The 21,961-nt window shown below is 38.4% G+C and overlaps 1 protein-coding gene across 3 annotated transcripts in view; it reads left to right on the forward strand.

Annotated features, from left to right (window-relative positions):
* lrfn1 (leucine rich repeat and fibronectin type III domain containing 1) overlaps positions 1-21,961 on the forward strand; it is a 112,609-nt gene that overhangs the window by 58,973 nt on the left and 31,675 nt on the right. The window lies entirely within an intron of this gene.

Raw genomic sequence — 21,961 nt, forward strand, 5'->3', positions numbered from 1 at the left:
CACATTCACTGTCGCTGGCAGTCTAATAGCTCATGCATGTTCATATGTCAGTGCAAACATGTGCGCTTCATAGAGAAGTTTTTGTAAGCATCCTAATGCTGATAACACATACACACCACAAGTCTTTAAATACTGTATGAAGAAAAGCTCAGCAAGAGCAATATGTAATGAGTCTTAAAGAGGAAAATGATAGGTAACAACACAAGAAGGACAATTTGTAATCTTTCTTTTGTTTATTCAGAGGAAAAAAGTAAGAGAAGAAAGCGAGAGTCTTCAAAGTAGCATTGAAAATCATGTTGACATGTATTTTTACTTAATTTTGTGCCATTACAACTACAAAGCTCATTTGCTTAAGTTGTCAGAACTGTCGGTTCAGTAATCAAAACAAATCAGATGAATTTAATACAAATATAGGATTGCTGCAAAAATAAATAAGCCTGTAAATAAATAAAACATGTAAAGTAATTAGTGGTGATACTTTGGGATGCTGTTAAAATGCTTATTTAACGGTTTTTCCTCCCTAAAGTTTGACAAAGGCTTCGTAAGCATTACCAGAGGGTATGAAAATACCCTGTGTTGTCTATATAGAATGAAATCATTACCATAATGCTTAATAGTAATTAACAAGCCGCGAGCAAGGTATTTTATTAATGATTGATTATAACCAGCAATGCAGAGAGTAAGTTTATAGTGTATATGTTTGAAATCACTTTAATAGATACTCTGAACTGTGCAACATTTCCCTCCTTGCAGCTGATTTTGTAATTCCTAAATTAAATGTTGCTTTCCCAATTTTATAATAAAGCCGGAAAAAGTGAAACCAATTGACATGAGTCCAATGTCTTGGAAAATTGTAGGGCTTTTAGATGAACTGTTTTCCTCCATGAGTGCACTTTGAGCAGGCAGAAAATATCAGCACGCCAAAATATAGATTTTGACTCATTTTGAAATTAGACTCTTCATGCAAATAACTGTTTTGATGTCTTTTGTTGGCATCTGCTTCTTTTCTCAGGGCGCTATAATTAAACAGGAGGAGGCCGCAACCCTTCTTTATTCTGTGTCAGTTTGAGAAATGGCTGTTGCAAAACGCTCCGTGTCAAAGCAATGCAAGCTGAATAACAGCTACATTTCACACACAATAGAATCCGTTTTTAGGAGTGTGTGTATCGGAGAGTTTGTGTATTAATCTTCATTACCGCAGTGGCGTAGATGCACCAAAAAAAAAGTTTGTGGAACACAGCATTGCACCACATTTTCTGTATCATAATCAGCTTTGTGCAAAATCAAAATGTATGAAGGCAGAGCACTTGTTACTTTACAGCTGAAAAACTTATTGAACTGCTGTGCTCCTTGTTCCCTTGTAATGGCTTAAGTCGTGACACCCCAATTATAGATAAACACATTAGAAAATAGGGGTTAATGGTCAATGTTATAATCAATGATTCAGCGTTAAAGCACCTTGGGATTCTTTCAGTTGTTTCCTGACATTTTAAGAGCTGCGCTGCATGAAAAGATAAATATTCTTTTTCTTTTTTCTTTTTTTTTTTTAAATTTCAGGAAAAAAACAAACATATTTTTTATTTACCATCCACATGTCACCACCCAGGTTTACAGTCTCAGCACATCCCCTTGATCTGAAAATATGCTCAGGATGACTCTCATGTATCATCATTAAAGAGCACAGACTTAGGCACTTTGTCAGAATCTGCAGTCCAGTCAAAAGGTACAAGGGGGGCAGAAAATAGATCTCCTTAATGAACGAAAGATTATGATGGAGAGGTGAGCAAAGATTTCTCACCTTTGGTTCATACACGCGCAAAGAAGCAAGACTTACCATCTCACAGAGCAGCAAATTTCTGTGCGATCCCAAAGATGAGCTGCAAAATGGGATTTAATCCTCTTAGATCTTTGTTAAAAAAAAACTACAGTGAAATGTGAATCTGTCCTTCCACTGCAAAAACAATTTCAAAAGACCTGTGAGTCCATAAATGATCAAATGAATATGCTAATTTATTACGATAATATTTAGTGAATTTATTATTTAGAATATCATTACATACAGTATTAATAGGCTTTACACGCGTTCCAGAAACAAACCTTCTCTCACAGCCTCTTGTGTGTGTGTGGGAATTATCAGCGGATCAGCAGCCTCTTTCAGCCTGAGTTCTATTGTTAAATGTGACATGTTAAAGTCTGACATCGAAAATTCTCAGTAAGCTCCAAGACGCGTGAGCTCACCCTGGATGATTCTGCTCCAGCTGCAATCTGTGTTTCTGGAGCCTCAGTTGGCCCTACCTCTGAGGGAGGTGTCTCCATATTTAGAAACCTTTCTGACAACATGTTAGCACTCAAGTGCGATAACGTGCAGCAGTGTACAGACAGGGGTTTTATTGTGATATTCCTAAATCTGTATGGCAAGAAAGACATTGTTAGAATAAAACATTTAGGGCTAGTTTAGACAAGGAGCATGGACATGGAGCATTTAAGCAGGCGCGAGAAGCTACTTGGTGAACATGCAAAGCTAGTATGTCTAAATATTTCAAAAAGTCTCTGTATTTGTATGTCTGTACAACATCCTGCTGTTGGAACACGTGAACACTGACTACACAAGCTTATGTGAGATTGCATTGACATGGACCCTAAATCGACTTGATAAATAAAAACGTTTGTTAAATTAAAGATGTGTAACTGAACTGCTTTAAATATTTTTTGTATGAAAGTATTTGTCTATATACATATATGAATGTATATTTGTAACATTTCTCAATTGCAACAGAGTGACTCTTGGTGAATGAGCTTCGACACTACAGCTCAGGGTGAACATCTGAAGTCCCATCAGTGGTTAGCTGTCATCGTTTCCTTAGAGACACCTGCATTAACAGTGGTTAATGTCCTGGTTTGTGCTATATGTATATAATCTAGTGCTACGGTATATTTATATGTTTTTGAATGATCTCCGAACTGAAATCAGTGGCTCATCTGTTTTTACGTAGTAGCTGGCATTAGTGGTTAAGACAGTAAGGTTAGCTGTCATCGTTTCCTTAGAGACACCTGCCTCTATCAGCTTTGCCAGTTAATAAGCTTCAGTAATGACAACGGCAGCAGCTGAAGATAAGATAATACTAAAGACAAGCATTGATGGTTAAGTTTTCTGTTTTCTTGATAGAGGTGGACTTATCACTGGTGTTTGTGCACAGTGCTACATAAAACACTGTGTCTAAATGGAAGCTGTAGTGTGTTGTGGTTGTGGGTTGGAAACGTTCAGGGACATTACAGAATATCGGTCATCCAAGTGTTCAGAGCCCAAGCGTTACTGTTTTGTGACTGTTACACAGCTCATCCAAGCGTTACCCTGTGCAGCCTTGCTAGTTACGTTTTACTTTTGCATATTGTTAAAATGAATTTCCAATGAGTTTCCAACGTTACATTCAGTCCACAGTGGTTTCAACCTGTATTTACCTTCTCTGTGCTTACGGTAGAACAGCAGTCTGTGTGTCTGCGTGGGGCAGACGGTCGGTAGCAGGACCAACTGTCTTTACCATGTTGACTGACAAACACAGTGTGCTAAGCGGGAAAAAAAATGGCAATGTTGGCTATTTTTTTTTTTAAATCTAATGTATTTGCATTTGTTGATTATGCCCTGCTTGCAACAGAGGGTTGGAGGAAGTGAAACCAGAAAGCTCATAACGTCAGCAGGTCAGATGATATGGGTTCCGGTAAAAAGGGAGATTACTTATAAAGTATTCGTGCATAAAGCTAAGACAATTGCTGCTCGGCATTTATTTTGTAGGTTATTTTGTATTTGTATGTGTGGTGCATGTATGATGTATGTTTTGAAAATGTCTCAGATTAGTGTGACTGGGTTGTCTGTCTAAGAAGAAGGTGTGCAGATTGTTTGACAATTGACCACAGGTCAATAAGGTGGAAAAATAGAAACTTTGATACTTGATTCATATGCATCCCTCATGCTTGTATTTGTTTCTGTTGGTTTATCCTTGAGTCATGGTGCTGACTTTATTGGATCACAGAGTGCAGCTGTGTGTGACAGCACTATGAAACTTTCTTTAAAAGTCAGGCAGAAACAGCTACTGTCAAAAGGGAAACTAGTGCAGTAACATCTTAAACGTTTGCTACGGTGTGGTGGTACATGATTGTTAAAATGGCAGCTAATTAGCAAATGAGTTATCAGGATGTTTATTATTTCTACTGACCTTTCTCGTCTGCGGAGCTGTAATGATTTTTCAAGTGTTGTGGAAAATTATTATATTTGTACATTTGTAATGTGCAGTGAAGTTAGGACTGTGCTCAATGCTCAAATACAGAATTCATTCACACATTCACTGTGCTGGCAGAGGAAATGTACAGTAACTGGGCCGGAATCGGGAGAGCTGAGCTGTTTTTGCAGTGAATGCTGGATATTGTAGGAAAAGACGGTGTTTCCTCAGCCAGTTTTCTATGCTTTAAAACACATAGTCATTAAAATATTGGCATAATGTTGATGAACATCACATAAAAATTTATACTCTTAAAGTCTGTAAAATTGTAATACAAAAAAAAGGCACTTTAAGTTTCTATCAGTGCCAATATTCTACTACATAAGGCTACTGAGTCTCTATTTTTTCAGTCACTTCTCTTTACTGACATCTTATATAGACATTTGTGCTTGCAGCCACTGACCGAGGATTTTAGACTAAGATCAAAACTGTGATCTGCTGCTGTGCACAGAGGAAGATGTGGCAAGTGAAAGAAGTCATGTTTACAGTGGATTTCTATACTTACACCATTTATACTAGATTTTAAATGCTATTTTTTTGTAACATGCCGGATCCACTCTAGAGGAGATTATAAATGCATTCAACTTTTCTGGTAGAGTTTCTGTATAAAAAAAGGCAAACGGGCTCTCAGTGTGATGTCTCACAAAAGGGGGATTTTGAACAGTTCGCACTGTGAGTTTCTCAGGAGAATTGTTGTCAGTTAGACCTGGCATCTCTGGAGACTGATGTAGTGGGACGTCCCAGGATACAGGAAGATCAGAGTTGCCAGATTAAGAGAACACTAAAATACATCTTTCTATTCTCTGATCCAGTTTTTAGTTTTTAGTTTTTTTTTTTTTTTTGCTTGATGGCTCCGGAAGTAAGCACAGCTGTTACATTCACAAGTGAATGTCAGTGGTTTGATAGATCAAATAAAATAAATCTAAAGTGTGTAAAAATGTAGAATGCAAAACACGGCTGGCGGAGACAAAGCATGACAGAAATTCATAACAGACATCGTGTTCTCTTTGTTTGAAATAAACCTGAGCTGGTTGTGCGGCACAACATGAGGAGTTATAAATTATTCAGGTGCTCCCCGATGGCCGCCCATTTACAGCCGCTCGCTTGCATCTGACCGGCCGGATTCTTCTGCCGTATTCCTCGGCGATCTGCCTGTTTTAAAATGGCAGCAAAATAACTGCGACCTCTAAGTAGGACTCTGTCTTCACTCTAATGCTTAATTTATTCATTACCTTCCGCCTCTTTTGGGTGTGCGACTCAAAGCCCCTATTGGTAAATACTGTAGAATATCAAAATGAATATATGAAGGAGAGGGAACAAAGAGGGTTATTAGACCTATATGTAAATAACAACTTTGAAATATGGCTTTTTTCTTTACCCCAGTGGAAGCAAAAAGGTGAGAGAGAGATAACAGAATGCAGTGGTCTGAGATAATAACACCATTTGCTGTATTGTAGCCATTGTGGGACATCTCTTTCCAGACAGCACAGCATGCCATTTTTCTTCACTGCTTTTCCTTCATTCATGCTGATGTGAGGTTTGCTGTAGTGCCTGCCAGGGAAAAGGGGAGATGGTTGAAAGCTCTCTCTGTGAAGCATTTCTTTGGGTTTTAACGCTCACATCACAGCGACTTGCTCTCTATACTGTCTGAAGGCTCAGTCAATTTTATTTCAGATGGATATTCATGACATTAGTAAATGGCACACGACAATACATTCTTGCTGAATATCAGGCCGCCTCTGCCAAATGTGACATCGCCTGCTGCTTTCAAGACAGAAAGTTTTGGGTTTACTTAAGCAAAAAAAATCTCGTTTTTTTCTGAACTAAAACCGCATTTTTGGTAATATTGATAGTGGGAAAAAAGCTAGACAAGTACTGACATTGTAGATTTTTAGAGGCAAACTCTTTCCCATGCGAAATTGAATTTATTTTTAATTGACTCGTTAATTGCCTTCCCATGCTCAAGGGATTCAGAGGAGACGACGCAGCATATACAACACTCCAGTGTAACTTCATCTTTTTTCTCACCGAGCGATTAGTGTTTACTGATCACTCTCTTTACACTGTGTCAAAGCTGGATTGACTTACTGCTAATACAACCGAACAGAAAACACAACGTCTTATTGCTGCAGTTTGGCTTTAAAAATGCTCAGCTCATTGATCGTTGACAGTAAATGTCACGTCACATGGTAAAGACAGATGGACAGTGCTGATTTTTGAGGCGGACCATGACTTCTTTTTAAGCCCGGCAGTGCTAATCCAACGACGGGTTCACTGGCATGTAGAAAACTGTTGGTACAAATGACCTCTTTGGATATTAAAGTTGGAGGACTTGTTGATTTTCAAACAGCATCTTTTGGTTCTGGTTTGGGAAATAAATCTATACTAATGGTATTAAACTCTCCTCTGCATTTATCATGTTTACATATCTATCTGCTTGATGAAGTCTTGCTCATAGACTCACCAGAAGAAAAACTTCCACATAAAATCCAGCTTTAAAGAGACTTACCTTATATTTTTGTAAACTTGCCTACAAATATGACCCAAACTTAAAAACTTAATGTGGAGAGGTGCTCTGAAAAACTCCTGTGACTCACTGAATAGTAATAAATATTCATAATAATATTCACTTCAAAATGTTTTTGATCAAGACTCGCCCTTCTACCCAATCAGAGTTATTTCCGAGAGTTATTTCTGCCTAATTAGTACATTTTGGAGTATTTTTAGGTATTATATCTTCACACCAAATGGCTACCTGAAGCACTGGGCAGAGCTTGGTGAACCGTAGCAGGGCAGTGAGAGAGAGGGCTGAGCAAAGCAGGTCAGATTGATTTGAGTCTAACGCTAGCGCTACATTTTGCTGTATTAAAGAAAGAGTTGTCTTTGTGGGAAGCCACCCATCATCACTGCAACGTTTTAGCAACCGAGTACCAGAGTAAGTCAAGATTATTTCTTATGGAAAAACAACTCAATCCCCCGCCTACAATAAATGCTATGTGTTGCCTTAATTTGCCATTCACATATTGTACACTTGACAGTTACAGCAGCTAAGTGTAGGCAGACTGCAGGCTGGGGAATAGACTTTTAATGACGATTGTCGATGTAATCGTTCTCTGAGTGCATGCACTCATCAAAGGACTTGCAGATACAAATTGAGGTGAAGTCCACTCACTTTCAACAGAGATGTTGCCCAAATAAATGGATCAATACCTCCTCTAATCACATTCCCACTTTGATTTTGCCTGACTGCAAATTTCTTTCTCCGGAATCCAAAATGAAAAGGGCGAACTGTCGTTTTATATACTCCTCACTGTGTGAGTCAGTCATGTTTTTTTTTGGTCATGTACACTGAAGTTGAAATGATCTCAACTCTGAACGCTAATCAGCATTGTCTTTCCTAACTAAATATTTGTCAACAAACCTTGTCACTTTGTCATGATTGCAGTTTCTTTGTCTCCGTCATTGATAATTAGTCATGCACAGTAGTCATGCACTCAGATGTGCTTGTCATCGTGAAACTGCTGCTTACAGAGCAGAACCGGGCTTCGGCATCGGGGCGCCACTCTGATTAAATTCCCGGCCTGCGCTTATTTCCTTGTGTCTTCTCCTTTGGGCAAATAAATTGGAGTGAACTGACCTTTCGTCACATATGCAATGCAAAGTTAAGCTTCAAGGACCAGACATGTTAACTTCAATTAATCAAATTATTACCATTACAGCAGGTGACGTGTACGAGACAGTTGACATCCACATCACCGCTCTGGGGCATTACTTAATTTTTGTAGTGGATGGGGCTTGTCACTGGCCTCTGCCTTCAACAGTCAACTCTTAACACTCACCTGTGCCAGTCTGGAACGATATACATACAATTATGTACATACATAGGGTTGCAGTTATTATCACAGTTCATCAATCTGATAATCAGTTTGTTTTTATCTCTTCAAAATGTCCACAAGATAATAAAAAAATGTTTTTCATTGTTTCCCAGAGCCAAAGGTTCTTTTGAATGCTTTATTTTTTCAACCCACACCCCCCAAAAAAATGCTTCTAACAATGAAATGCAACAAAGAAAACCATTAAAATTGGCAAGAAGCTGAAAATGGACAAATCTGTAGCAAGTTGAGAAAACCAATCACTGATTTCATTCATTTTCTGGCCATCAACAAATGTATTAACCGACCAAAAATAGATACGTGTATAAACAATACTGAAAACGATTACAAAAATAGTCCCATTAATTTGCAATTACCTACAGAACATCCCTGACAAAACCCTTTACCGTGAAACACAGGAAAAACACATCGCCTGTGTTGATATTGATGTATATCCTGTTATCTCTAATGACTGGTTAGACTCCCGGTGTCACTGTGAGCTCCTTTTCACCCCATGATCGAGTAAATCAGTGAATCTATACATGAAAAGGTTGAAGTAGGTGCAGATTGGATGGAATGATGCATGAGTAGTGCTTATGTGCTGCTCAAATCTCCCTTTCTTTGTAATTCTCAGTAAAGGTCTTTAGCTTCCAGTAAAGCAAGGTGTGATTCAGGCCCAAACTGCACTGCAGTGTACATATTTTAATATGCGTCTGCCAGGTCAGGGGGATTGATACGATCATATATTTTTTTTGTTATAGGATGCCAGAAACATTATCCATTTGACTTGTTGCAGGGGTCTCTCCCAGAAATCAGTTGAACGGCTTTTAACGTCTTTTATCTATAACCTTCAGAATTGACCTTTTGAATTGAAATTTCCAAGAGAAATTTGTTCAAATTTCTCATTGTCTTCCTTTATGTTTTGTAAAAAAAAAAAACATATATTTCTAAATTTGAATATTTGCTGTTTTCTCTATTTTCTATATCAATGTAACTTTAGTCTTTTAGGAGGATTAGTGGCCAAAACATCATGGAGACATCACATGTTTGAGATTAACCAGATAATACATTTATTGTACAAATTCTAGGCAGCAATGTTGGATTTTCTAGTAGTAGTCAAAGTAGTGTCTTTACCTCCTGTCAACTAGGTTTGGTTTATAACCAAAAACCCCAACTAAAAGTCCACAAATACAAATTTCCAGGTTTTAGGACTGATTCCTACAGCACTCTATACAGTACTGAAAGCGAAATGACTGTCCAAAGATATAAGGTACAACAAATGTCCATTCAAAAGTTTAGTAGGAGGAGGAAGTTTTTACCAGTTGTTTACACACTGACTTCTGTATCCACACAGTTTCTTCCTTTAATAAAAAATGAAAGCTCTTGCAATTATTGGGAAAATATATTGGAAACCAAACAGTCTTAGCCTCAGCACTACAAACAGAAGAGGTGGATGAGGACAGAACAAAGAGGTAAACAATAGAAGAGGCATGCAGAGACATTACATTGGGATCAGTTTAGGTTTGAAAATAGCACACAAGGCAATATTTTCCCTGTTGCCTAGCCAGGGAGGACATTGCTTATGATGTGTCCCGATCTTCAAAGAAGGAGGGATCCATCCGAGCAGCAGATCTGAGGACTTTCTATTTTACTATTCATTGAAATATGAGTAGGCGTATTGTGCTGGTACAGTCTGACAATAGTGTGCATGAGAAAATAAAAAGATACACTTACACAAAGTTCTAAAAACAGCAGTGGTTTGCAGAAATTACAGCACATCAGTGTGTTGTTGCTGCTTTGAAAGCTGAATTTAATTGTGCATGTCTGTATCACTTGATTCAAAAAGGCCATTTGGAAAAGGATTGTTGGATTTGGGTGTAGAGTTTCGTTTAGAAAAAGAAGCGTTGGGTCACATTTGGCTTGTGATTCACTGAGCGGAATTCTGCAACTAATGTGCAAAGCAATTGTAAAAAATAGTAAGAGGGGGTTTCAGTCTGAAAATGTGTTTTGAGAGGTGCTGATAATTATACCCACCTAAATGCTCACGTTTTCACAGTTTTAAGAGCCTCGAAGCAAAAGGTCACAAATTAGTAGTAAAACTTAGGAAGTTCGACTATAAAATCGCTAAATTGGGGGTAATGTGATTGTGGCCTCGACTGCAGATTTCCAACTGGTGTTCAGAGTTGTGCTGATGAAAATGAGATGAAATAAAAGCATGAGTAACTTTATCAAGATTAGAAGAGGCCATATTTTATGATTAGGAAACAGTTTGATGAAAAAATATATCCTGGTGCGCAGACCCAAAAGCAATTTCCAGAAATGTTGATTTGTTTTAATTTATTATTATTTATTTTATTTATTTATCAGATTAATGGGGCTGAGTGGGTGGAATGTCATATTCCTAGATGTACTCTCATTAAATAGCTACGATATTAGCTATTTAATGAGAGTACAATCTAGGCAAATCAATAAGGAATAATAAGGAAATGAATAAGGTGAATCTGTCTGAGATCTATTGTTTTATGCTGACCCGGTATGAAAGTCTTTTTAAACTAGTTGGTGTTCACAAGGGAAATCAATATCCTGCATTTGCATTTGGTCTTGTGACCAATCACCCATTATTGCTATTATGCAGAGAGAACTGAGTCTGAGAGTGTGGGTTTAAATACAGTAGAAAGCAGTGTTGCATAAGAAATAAGAGATGTATTGTAGTCGGGGTTGTCAATGATCAACCTTTAGTAATTCATAATTATACCTGTAAATGTATAATTATAATTAATTTATTGATCATGGTGTTGGAATTGCATTAAACATGTAGTATTGACTTTCATTATGCATTGGCAGAACAATGCCTCTAATTAAATTATGTTTAGAGTCTTATTGCAAACATGTATTGAATATTGATTAAAAGCTGTAGTGCTGAGTATTTAACCAAGGAAGGAGCTGAATTGGATCCATAGGAACCACCAAACATGACATCGTGCTGAGATGCCGCTCTGCTATCTGCGGCAGGAAATGATCTATCAGCAAGTTATGGTCTGAACTGTTTGAAGGGGCAGGTACTGTGACATAAACCCTTTTTTCGAGGCTTTCAAGCAGGACAACCTGGTCAGCGGTGTCAACTGCCTCGCCGAGATCAAAAAGGATTCAAGCAGAGCAATCACGAGCACAAACAGCAACGAGGGGAGCTCAAGGGAACCCATCCATGAGCCGTGGAGCATCTTAAAAACCAATTTAAACTTCACAGCGCATTATTATTCATAGAATGTAGCAGTTTGGGGGAAACAGCTTTTTCTAAAACCTTGGAGAGCCATACAGTGGGATTGGTGTATACAAAAACAACTGTACGGTAAACAATGGCAAACTGCAAATCTTAAAATTTAGAAGATTTATTCCAGCCTATTAAACACTGACTGACTGCAGCACAGCAAGGTGCAGAATATCTCCAAAGTGACATACATTTAAGAAAGACTTATTTTCTCATTTCTCTCTAAAATCTCCAAAGGCCTGGCAGAGAGCGATTGACATTTTCACACTCTAAGCTCTGAATATTATTCATGGAAATGCAGTGCATTTTGAAGAGGACCATTTTAACATTTCATACAGTCCCAGTAGGTGACTTGTTCCACCCCACACAACTCCATATCCATTATAGATGGCTGGCTCATCCATGCCAGCAGTATACATATGTTTACAGCTGTCAAATGCACCAAGAGGAGTCATTGAGAAGGTGAAAAAAACAGCTATCCATCTGAGCTGGATGGATCCGAAGACCTCGTTGTAAGATTATCTCCCAAGTATATCAATAATACATACAGAGATAAATGTGCCCAAGTGCATAGAAGCAAAAACAGGCAAACCAACGTAGGAATATTGTGCAGCATGTTAAAGGTGGCTGGAAGATATTCAATTTGCATTTGTTTCCATGTGTGCAACTTCTGTGCAATATTAATCTCTTAAGTTATGGAACATATGGAAAATTCAGCTTTGTTACCTGCTGACAAAGCACTTTCAGTACGTTCTTTGGTGAGATTTGTTTTCGTTAAACTTTGGATCTGCAAACGATGAAAACCCACATGGTGAACTGAATGCACAGAAGGACAGGACTTGCTTAGTTCCTCGGTTTAAGGGGTTGAATGAGGCACTTTTTAACAGGTCGTTTAGCCTTAAATGTCATTTTCTCGCTTAAAAAATACTGTTGATGCACGGGGTGAAACTGAATTTAAGATTACTGTGAGGCACATGAAAGTTGTCCCCGAGTTAAACTCTTTTTTTTTTTTTTTTTGGTGTGATAGCTCCCTTTGATTGTGTAGTTCAAGACCGTTCAGGGCAGTGAGGTGTTACGGGTATTTTACTTTTAAGTCCATAGCTTGAAATGTGATTAATAGTTGATGTTTCAAGGCTGGTGGATGTCAGTGTTTGTTTTAAGGTGCTGGGGAGGTTTTTCCACTATAAACACATTCAGTGAGACTTTGTAGAAACCTCCTAGAAGTTTTTTTTATTTATTTTATGTTTTCCACATTAAGTTCGGTGTCATTTAGGGAACAGCTTTATGAGTTTGTGCTTGCGTATTTGTGAGGCGCCGAGTGGGATTTTCTTTACCTAAATTTCAATTTTCCTGAGAAATAAACCACTTTAACATGAATATGAATACATTTAGCAGTTAATAGATCAATGTAAGGCTCTCTCTAGCCTCCTCTAAAGTGAGGTCAATTCTGCCTTCTATAAATTACATTTTTATACTACTCATTTATTTTCCCAATTTTGTTTTTGATGGGATTCTGCCTGAATTATGCTCCCAGGTGAGATTTTCCTTGGCGTGAGTGCACTGCATTTTTCTAAGTCATTTAGGGGGTGATCAGGGCAGATGGTGGGGCAGCAGAAGCCTTCTGGACTTGGAGAAAGATGGTGGTATTGGTTATATGGAACAGTAAAAAGATGAGCACGATGTGTCTCTTGCTTCAAGTCGCTGTCGCCTTCTTTTAACCAAGATCATAATATTTCACTAACCTTAATCACCTGCAGTCAGTGCATAAAACATTACTAAGAAAAAATGGTTAAACTGTGCTGCTGCAGTAGAATACTTTAGGAAAACTAATATGCCGTCTGGTGAGACTTTGCAGACTCTTTTAGTGTGTATTCTGTTTCGTGCCAGATAATTGTTAACATCATTAACATTGTTTTCTAATTATGTTTATAAAAATGTGATCCAAGCAATAATCCATTTCTTTCAAAATGCAGCTGCTGTTGCATTAAAGTACAATACAAATGCCATTTCTGGCCAACAGTGTCGAGTATAACTCAACAATGGACAAATACCTGTCTGGCACAAAAGAGGCAAACAGTCAGTGGCGCCGACAGGATAATATTTCACAGTACACACAAGAACTGCCCTTCTGCTTGTCCAACGTACGCATATATATGCTACAGCACATACTCCACCTCGTGCATTTCAAAGACAAGCCAACGGGCCTGAAAAACAACAGCAGCCAGCTAAATATTAACTCACATCATAAAATACCATATTGAATAGAAGTCAGTGAAGTGTGCAGCAAACAACAGACTCCCTAAGAACAGCAGGCATAAAGGTAAACTGAACTTCCCAACCGAACTTCATTCTGCATCTCCAATTTGCATCAAACTCTTGCAGAAATGCCTTCATATGTCCTGGGCCCGTGCTGCTCTCTGGACAATATTCTCAATATTCCCAGTTTTTGAGACAGTTTGTTTGGAAAAAATCTTCGGTTGTTGGATTTTGCTCGTTTACATTTTGCTTGCTCGCACACAAGCGTAATTTGGTTGAATCCTACGTTACCAATATTCAGTGGCTCAAAATGATGTCAGCGATTTAAAAAAATGAGCAAAAATATTTAGTGTCTCAATTTAATCGTAATAACTTACTGATGCTAGCATGGTCACAGTGGCAGTGCTAAGATCCTGACAGGCAGCAGCATTTTAGTTGAGCTTGGCATGATGGATCATTTGCGAATTAGCACTAATTAGCCCGAAACACAAAGCAGAGATGAGGCTGATGGGAATGACATTAGTTTGGCAGCTATTGAGATATTAACCAAAGTAGCTGATCACCACCGTTATTAGCATTCAACCTGTGGGGGGAATAAATGTCTGTAGAAAAATCCACGACAGCTCATTTTATAGTTGTTGAGATATTTCAGTCTGAACCAAAGTGATAGATAGAATGATAAACCCGCATTTCCATCCCCGGTGTAATGCCACTAGCATGGCTAAAAACTGAATTTATTTTTAATAAGATATATGGCCCACGTTTTTCGGTGCCACAGTGAATCTAGATGAGTATTTGGTTCGGACCAAATACTCATCTGGAATAAAGATAAGACGGTGCCTGTAGCTCTCCCCTGTGCTGTTAGTAATGCCATTTCAGAACACGAGACACCGACAGGACAAGGAGATGCCAACTCACAGTTACGGATAAATGAAGTGAATATGATATATGAAATAACGTGTCAGTGTTTGTTGTGCATAAGTACTGTGAACATCTCCTAATGACAAAGGAAAATGAAAAGGTTTGCTGAAGCACGACTCAACCTCTGCACCTAATGTGACTGAGCCTTCACACCATTCTTACATCCCTCTTCGTTAATTTAATTTGTGTTATAGGAAAGCGAAGGAGACAAATGAAATAAATGAAGCTTTGTGATTCAGCACCAGTGAGAGCGAGCTAAGGAAATCAGATAAGCTCCCTGTAGTCCTCCTTTGACAGATTGGAAACGATCTTATCAAACCTCTCCTCTCTTGTTTGGTCTCTTCATCTTGACTCTCGTCTTGACAGACCAATCCTGTTACAGTTGGCAATAAATTCAAGGATGAAGCACAAATTACAGAAGTTTTCACTAGCCTGGACAGAATTGGGATGTTTTCATGAGGAAGAAATAAAGAAAGAACACCTGTTTTTTTAAAGTTTATTTATTTTTATTTTTTTAGTAAACCTGTTTTGTTGGTGACTATTTCACCACCACCTCCACAGCCTGTCAAAGTGACAGCTCTGGCAGCGCTCGGGCACAACTCTGACATTATTTGCAAATGGTAAATAGGGAGAAATATCTGGCCAGCCAGTATGATTCATAGTTACTCCCAGCTCTTGTTTACAGACAAGTTGTCACATTCATTTAGCAAATTACGCTCTTGCTTGGGGCTCTGTAAAATGGTTTTGCCGTCCCACTTTTTTTTTTTTGGGAGAGAGTAAAAATAATACACATTTTATTTCCCCCCTCCTAACTTTCAAATTTGTTGACTTGAGAATCCCTCACAATCACTGCTCTCTGCAAAGGGAGTGTACAGCAAAGGTGCCTTTACTTAACTGCATTTTTTTCCCCCCAATATTTAATTAATTGTACCGAATTTCAAAGGCAGCTCTATTGCTCTTTCATAACCCTGTTCAGTGGCTTGTACGTAGCAGGATATGCTAATACTTGTCTTACTAAGCCCTTGTAATCTTCATGCTTGAATTTGTGTACAGAAGACCATGTCTTATACTGTAAATACTGCTGGCATAATATGGTCGGGTGCAAAAAGTCTGCTGAATGATCCCGAGAAACGTATTGTAGCAAACGTTGTAACGCTGCAGCATAGATATACAGGTGCACTAAAAATGACTGAATGATTACAAAATGAACAGTTACGGATTAAGGTAAGACTCATACTCCCTTCTCTATAAAATAATTTTCCTGAAGAATGGGAACCATATGCTTATGTAGCAGTCAGTGGACCATAAAATCACTTGGTTTTCACGAAGCCCATTTGCATTCTCAGGTTAAAGCTCAATGGGGCAGGAGAGATAGTTGTAAAACCTTCCTTTGGTATATCAGACCTGTCTTTTCCTATTATGGCTGCACAAAATGATCCAACTGCCACTAATACTGTAATGACCCCGCATGCTAATGGCATGAGACATGCAGAAAGCAGTATCACCTCTGTTAGTTATGTTTGCATCATTCTTCATCATGAGCTGTTTTCTATTCTTGCCGTATGCAACATTTTTCTCACAATGTTCTCACCCAGGCAAGTCCAGAACACAGCACCTTAAAAATAATATGTAATTACAACAATATAAAGGGCTATTTGTGTTAATCCCACTCTGTTACTGTTCAGCTACTGCAGCCTTCGATACATTTTGTCATGTTAATGGAGAGCGTGACCTAAAAATTTCCATAAAATGCGCTGTGCAACCCGGTGATAGTGTCAAAACCTGAAGACAGTTTGTTCAAATTTAACAAACTGCCTGTGGGAGGATTATACAGACAAATGGAAGGAAGAATGCCATTAAACTGTTGATTAGGAATTAGGCAAGTCTAATCTTGGTTAGCAATTTGTTCTTACAGGAAAATAAACTGGAGCTTGATTCATCATCAACACAAGGAAGGCTGAAGATGAAGTTAATCTCTCTGAAATGACTTTCAGAGGTATGCATTTCTTACTCATGTAGTTACTTTTGCTACTGACAGAATCGTCGTATTATGTGCTCAAACGCTATAAAACTGTTTAGAAATGCACTTATTTATCTCCTGAAAAGACAAACAAGACAGTAAGTCTTCCTCTTCATACTTTTTTTTATTTATTTTGTGGTCCTATCGGCCCTGTCCTGTGAGTTCAGGGTCGCTCACAGGGGATCATTTTGTCCACATGTTGATTTGACAAAAAGTTAATACACTGGATGCCCTTCCTGACGCAACCCCACAATTTCTACTGGGCTTGGGGCTCTTCTTACTTTGTAACACACAAATGTAAGCACGCTCAAAGGCAAAATTGACTTTATTATTTATATGGGCTCGCTGCACTCTTTTGATTCAATGATTCATCAGTTGTCAGTTGCTTCGGATTAATATCATATGAGGATGTTTGATGTTTAGTAAGCTATGACCTACTATGAGGTTTTACAAACATGTCCAGTCCTTCCCTAAAGTATTTGAACGTAACTGCAGCCAAATTATTCCATTTTACAGAGCAGTATGTCCAAAGCAACAACAAATCAGCACAATTATGGGACCTCTCACTGTATGTGGTCTAAGTAGCACAGTTTTGTATCTCATTGTGATTGTAGCTTTTATCCTTTTTCCTCCCTTCTGTTGCATTTAGGGTTGAAAAGATGAATCAATTATGTGATTATTCCACCAAATTAATCCATTAATTATTTTTGATTGTCAACTTATTTGTTTTAATGCAGTTGTTCAGGCAAAAAGGCTTTGTCCCAGATTCTCAGATGCAAGGGTTTCTTTGTTTCCTTGTTTGGCAAACACATTACTTTCACATTTTGCATGAGCCTATTTCAGTCCCTCCAGGAATTCTTAATCGCAACCATGAACTCAATCAATCCACAGTAAATTCTACATGACTTTGCAATGTAAAACATTATAAAACCATTGCAACATGGATCCTGGAAGGACTGATATTTGAAATAAGCAGCATATAAACACTTCACAAGCAGAATATAGTGCACTAAAATATTATGTGCTATATACTGTACTGAGATGTAAATAATTTCTTGTGACATGAATGCATAATTTATACGTACATGAAACAGTCCACAGACACTTATTCACTCTCCATGACAACTGAGCAAAATCTATTCACTAGTGAAGGTCACAACATACAACTGAAAGCTTGGAAATGGACCCCGAGTTAAGAATTTTGTCAAAATACTATTTACAATATTTAAAATGTCTTCGTAATTTTCAAGCACATTCAGGGATAGTCAAAAGCTTCCTGAATAGGCACATGTGTATCAACATAGTATTACTAAGACTTGCTCATATGTGTAACCATAAATTATCATTAAATATCATCCATTCACAACATATCATTCATTATCTGTTGATAATTAATTAGTTAATTATAAATCTTGAAATGTTGATTTTTGTTTTATAGCAGACAAAACAAAGTAACGGTTTCAAAGCAAACAGGTCAAACATTCAGTTTTACAAGCAATTTGAAAACCGGATTTAATATTCTTACATTACCCCAAATTTTAATTCATTAATAAAAAAATTAAAAAAAACAACAAAAAAACTGCTAAGCCCCAGTTGCATTGCACTTGAACTGCACTGGAGGATTCAGATCCCAATGCAAACAGAAAAAGGTAAATATCTAGATTTGATCATCTGAGACTAACATGAGCAAACTCCAATTGCAAGTTCAGACTTGTAGCTTAGCCCATGTTTACATGATTGGATGTCTCCTGGAAAAGCTCCAGTATTTGAGCATGGGCCTCAGCATGTGGTCCACGAGCGTTGTCTGCTGGCTTCTAACCATAACAAAACCCGCCTTAATTAGCTCTTTTCTTCCGTGTTTTTCCCAACCTGCTTCTTCAGTTCCAGCCCTTCTCGTGGTAACCTTGCCCTCAAGCAGCGTTCATGGAGGATTCATGAGTATTGATTGGCTGGGGAAAGAACACACACACACACATACCATTCATCTTTTCTTGACCTCTAATGCCACAGGTTTGTAGAAGCTAATAAAAAGCTAATTATTCAATCAAACTGCTCCTACGAGCAATTTTCCTTGAAACGGTTGCCTCAATTCAGGCAAAGAGCTAAGCGTGATTCGAGTTAGGCCAGTGGGATGGGAGCCTCCATTAGATGGTGTTTTAGCAGAAATGGCACCAGCCAAAAAAAAAAAAAAAAAAAAAACAGCTGCTCATCCTTAATAATCACCTGGTTTAGGCCTCCAGCTGACACTGAGAATTTAGTACATGAGCAAATTAACAGAATGTATCTCACGTATTGAAAACTGATCCAGACTTGGTGACATATCTTCAATATGTTCACAGTTTAAGGGCATTGCTGTTCATGTAGTCCTATTAGTTAGATGTAATTAAGCTCTGACAGTGGAAACACAGCTGCCACAGTCAAATCCATGAATATGTACTGTACTTTGATTGATACCTTACCATATAGTGTATGTCACCCTGTGTAGAAATGAAGTAATTAATCAAAGTGCTGGCATGAGGAGTAAATTACGGTAAAGCCAGGAGGAGAGGGGAAAGGCCTGATGGCATTCAGTTTCGTGCATCAGATGAGGATGGGTTTGACCTCACTGTTATGACAGCCATCAGGCTTCTATGCACCTCTGAACAGCATCACTGTTTCGTGAATGAGTGAATCTGTGGGTCCACTGCTGAGTCATAATGACACTGAGAATGGCCTTAATAAGCGGGCTACAGCTGCGGCTGCTTTATTACTCATCTTCATTCCAGGCATTGTGATTGCTGCAGTTAGTGAGCTACGTGAAAAATGTATTTCTAACCAAAACCTTTACTCCAGCTAAGCAATTGAAAAATAATAAAAGTAACCTCCTCGTGTGGCAATAGTGCAATTAAAGCTAAGTTTTATCTGCCAGTCAGCTCCGGAATTTCCATCACTCACGTCGATGTCGGGCGGAGAGCAAAGAGAGCTCAAGAAGCTCAAATCTATAAGTGATTGAAGCTCCATGACTTGTTTTTGTCTCCCTAAAGGGTCAGCAGAATCTCATATAATGAGATGCCTGGAGGGTTTTTTTTGCAGAGGTTTCTTTTGTTGCTTTTGTAGAGCTAATATCCACGAAGAAGAAAAAAAGACATCCCCCTTTTTTCTCTAAACCCATAGAGAAATTTGTCTGATATTGTCTTCTGAATTTGTAATTTGTAATCTTATGTGTGCCTTCAGACAAAAAGTATAAACTGACAATTCTGTTGTATTACAATGTTTAAATAAATCTGTGAGGCTTTGATCCACTTTTGCTGATACTTGCTGTAGGCAGAGTTTTCCAAGGAAATCTCCGAGCAAATCATAATTTAGTCGAAAGCTTGCTTCAGATAGCTCACTTTTACATTCTAATATAATAATATTTGTTCTCTCGGCAAGCTAATTGCTATATGTAGACAGAACAGGCCTTCGCTGCAGCTACATTTAACATCAAATTCAGTTTTGAAGACCAAACATACAGGAACACTGATGCTGGTGTATGCGAATATTTTCAACACAATCTGTTTATTATGAAGTTACATTTCAAGGTCAGAGCTCTTTTCATAGGAAACATGTTTTTCATCATTCTTCGAACCTGCCTTGCCTGATTTTGTATTTATTTTTTACATTTATTTAAATGCTATACGCATCCATTCATCGCTGTGTGGATTAGCAGACAGAATATACCTTCAGGGAGGTAAAAGGTGAAGTCTCAGCCACCTCTGTTATATTTAAAGCAACAAAGCTGGAAGTGCAGGAGGATGGCTCTCTCCCTAACAACCATCTTTGTATTAGCCAGACAGAAAAGAATTATAGGAGCGTATATTAACGTGACAGTGTATGTCCTTTGGTCAAAGAAGCCTCGCGCTGAGGATTTTTTCCCCCCTTTCTTTTCACTTCACATAAGGCCCTGGAGAGAAACAGAAAAAGACATGTAAAATCTTGTGGCTGTGAGAGGAAAATGGAGCTGGAAAATGGTGCGTTTGATACAGGTGAGGGTAGCCACATTGGAGATTAAGTGAGACTGGCTTGTCCTAGGCTGACACCGGACTTATCACACTGGGCCAGGTGATGATTTGATGCCTGGCACTGAAGATAAAACTGAAAATGCAGTTGTTAAGCCATTCTGTATGGGTGAGGGACTTCTTGTTCGAAACAAATTTACAACTTCATGCACCACCCAGTGGTTTCTCAGTGTCACTTTGCAGCCACACCGCTCACTGTCACTCGCTGTCAGAGTGGGTCACAGCACCTCCACACAGACCAGAAGAAGCTGTTAATATGCATGACACGATAGACTGTGAAATGATCGATTGTGAAATTTATGACACCTACACTCTTACTTTGTTTCTCGCCTTCATATCTTAAACTCGGACATGACAGCTCAAGATGAATTGCAAAGGATTGGAATGACATATCAAAAAGCAGAAGCTTGCGTCATAAATACTTCATTGGTAGAAAGAATAGCTTTAGGTGACAAGCCTACAGCCCCTTTTTGAATACAAATTGATGTACAGTAGAAATAGAAGAAGGCCTGAGTGGAAAATTCTGTTTTTTTAATGCATCAAGGCTCTCTGCAGACAAATGTGAGCAATATGGTAATCTCTCTTGGATTGCGTGCCGGTGTACTGCAGGCAGAGCAGAGACATGTCATGTAGCTTGTTTCAAATTTTCAGGACAAGTGAGAAACCGGAGCCCTGTGACTTTGACAGTCACCTCTCTCCGGTGTGAGAAAACACAGGGATAAAAGAATAATTTTGCAGTAAAAATAGCGTCTTAAGTGAGTTACAGAAGCTCCTCCTTATCCATCTTCATCAGATATGTGCATAAAAAGGCAAGAACCTTATGTTAAACCATGCAGTAATTATTCAGGCGCATTAATCACCTAATTTTCTCAGTCACAAAATCTCATCACGATCTGAAGATTCGCCCGTTCTTTGTATTGCAGATAAATTTCAAAGCTGTGTCAAAATATGATTAATTTTTCATTATGCTCCTTCTTTAGCTACAATAATGCAGTGAAATATTAATGACAGGACACACATTCACAGTCATGGTATCTCCAACTCTGTTTTCCTTGTGCCTTTCCTGCTGCTTGTGCTTCTTTCCTGTTGTTTCATAATCAGATCAGCGTTCACAACGCACCCAAAGCTCCCAAGTGGAAAAAAAGAAGCAAGCTCAGTCAATGACATTACGGATGTATGACTGTGTCTCCAATGTGTTGAGGAATGTTGCCTGCTGCACTCGAATATCGTCTAGAAGTAGATGATAAATATCCCAAAATGTGTTAAAAGAACCGCTCTTCTTTTTTTTTTTTTTTTTTTTAGTGCAGTCTGCT

This window comes from Channa argus, chromosome 6 (assembly GCF_033026475.1).
Source record: "Channa argus isolate prfri chromosome 6, Channa argus male v1.0, whole genome shotgun sequence".
Classification (NCBI taxonomy): domain Eukaryota; kingdom Metazoa; phylum Chordata; class Actinopteri; order Anabantiformes; family Channidae; genus Channa; species Channa argus.